We start from the raw sequence: 2,238 nt of genomic DNA, 5'->3' as shown, positions 1-2,238 counted from the left end.
ATGTGCCTCCACATTTGGCTTGTCTTTATTCATGTCGAACACCAGGTCCGTGGTGCCCATATTTTGCACAGTTAAAGCTATCTCGATGCATGTAAGAAACATTAGTAAGTAAACACAATTAGTTCTTTGTTTTCAATACATAATGCATGCAAAGATGCAAAACAGGAGGGAACCAGTGCATTTAATTGTAGATTGTGACATACAAGTGAAAACCAAGGTACAACGAGTAATTGGAAAATATCTAAACATAGATATAAAAAGTACAGAAAATGTATCTTTCAAATAATGTCTTCCCAAGAAGTTAGATGCGAGTACATTATCCTGTTGCAATTGACCTCAAATGAAGATCATAATATTCGGTAAAGAGAAATTAATTGGCATGTCAAATATACGCGTACAAGGTCAGTGCCTCCATGGTATGTATGAACAGTATAAGAATAACCTATCATTATGTTCTAATAAATGTGCTTAGTCCGTTGAAAAATAAACGCCCAAACCCAATATACAAAAAATGCAATAGGGGACAGGGTGAGCCGGTGAGATGCATATACCTTGTTAAAGTTCAAAGAACTTCTGCTGGCAACTACACTTCACTTGATAAAGGTTAGTGGTAGCTAAAGAATTAGTGGCTATCGTCATCCATTCATCATCTCCAGAAATAGTAGCTCCAAAAGTCGGTCGAAGCTCCTATGATGAAGTCATGCGAGTATCACCATTTTAACATATATACTATATACAAAAAAATGCAATAGGGAACAGGGTGAGCCGGTGAGATGCATATACCTTGTTAAAGTTCAAAGAACTTCTGCTGGCAACTACACTTCACTTGATAAAGGTTAGTGGTAGCTAAAGAATTAGTGGTTATCGCCATCCATTCATCATCTCCAGAAATAATAGCTCCAAAAGTCGGTCGAAGCTCCTATGATGAAGTCATACGAGTATCACCATTTTAACATATATACTATAATGTACATGCCAATTGCATGAAAGTAAATTCATGAGCTTGTCATGAAAAAAAAATATATACAATGGAATGCAATTATATACACCCAGTTACCCACATCATATGGACTACAATGATGTACAAGTACAATGGTTGCACATACCATAACTCTCTACGAAGGAACAACTGAAACAGTACTAATAATCAAGTTAAGACAGATATGCCTCAACATAGAAGTGTCAACCTGTTAAACATGGTTCATAGTAAAAGACGAGGAAAGAAACAACCTATTAACCAAGGTCCAAGTACCCTTTCTATTATAAAATACCGACATATGAAGCGCATCGAAAAACACAGTTCAACAAACTGCAGTTTAATCAACAATATTATCCCATTTGTTTTTCCCTACATAATTATTTCATTAATATGATAAAATGTTAATTCTAGCTATTTATAAATTAAATGCTGGCAACAAATGCTAAATGATCACATACCTTGTATAACCAAAGAGCAAATTTGTTCTTATCGCCTAATTTCCCATGTGACCCCACACCGCCATCTTGCAAAATTGAGAAATCCATAATGGGGGTCTACCAGGCAGGTCAGGTCATGTGATTCAAAGGAAATCTGAGAAATCCACAGTGCACAAGTAGAGGTGATTAGCTAATTACCATTCCCCTTCCTCCCATCGGCTTGCTTCATGGCTGCATCCTGCTTACTTGCTCCTCTCTCGTGCTACATGTCGTGGAGTAACTGACCTACAGTAAAGACACAACAGCACAAGAAGCTCTAAGCTACGGTAGTTCTTCTCCAACTGTTGCGTGCGTGCCTGATGCATCGCGCACCATCGCCAAAGGGTGTGAATCTGGTCGGGAATCGGGAAGCCATGCATCTAGCGACGATATGAGAGTTGGGAGGGAACCAATCGGGGGAAGAGCTGACCTTGTTAGTTGCGCGCGCCGAGCAAGGAGGGAGGGCCTGATCCCTTAGCCGGGACACTCATCCGCCATCCGCTTCTCGTCGTCCTCCACGGATGTATGAGGATGGAACCAGGCTCGATGGCGCCCGGATCTGGACGTGAAACGGCGGCCGGATCTGCGGGTGAGGCAGTGACACGTGGGAAGTCCGCAGTTGTCTGGACGCCAGTAGAGACCGTGGGACGGCCACATCGCAGGGAAATCGGCAGTACGCATTGGGGACGGTCCAACGACGTGTGAAGAGAAGGATCCCTTAATATGTCATCGACGACAGGACGGCGACATCACGTGAAGTGGAGACCACGGCCGGCGCTTGCC

The 2,238-nt window shown here is 42.1% G+C and overlaps 1 long non-coding RNA gene across 1 annotated transcript; it reads right to left on the bottom strand.

Annotated features, from left to right (window-relative positions):
• Positions 1-1,443: 1,443 nt before the first annotated feature.
• LOC123404563 lies at positions 1,444-1,975 on the bottom strand. The gene is made up of 3 exons (XR_006611853.1): positions 1,886-1,975; positions 1,615-1,701; positions 1,444-1,533 (listed from the first exon to the last, which is right to left on the bottom strand). It is a non-coding gene; the product is annotated as an uncharacterized LOC123404563 (long non-coding RNA).
• Between the last annotated feature and the right edge of the window lie 263 nt (positions 1,976-2,238).

This window comes from Hordeum vulgare, chromosome 1H (genome assembly GCF_904849725.1).
Source record: "Hordeum vulgare subsp. vulgare chromosome 1H, MorexV3_pseudomolecules_assembly, whole genome shotgun sequence".
NCBI lineage: Eukaryota > Viridiplantae > Streptophyta > Magnoliopsida > Poales > Poaceae > Hordeum > Hordeum vulgare.
Note: the sequence above shows the minus strand (reverse complement) of the source record. Positions and strands in the feature narration are given on the sequence as shown.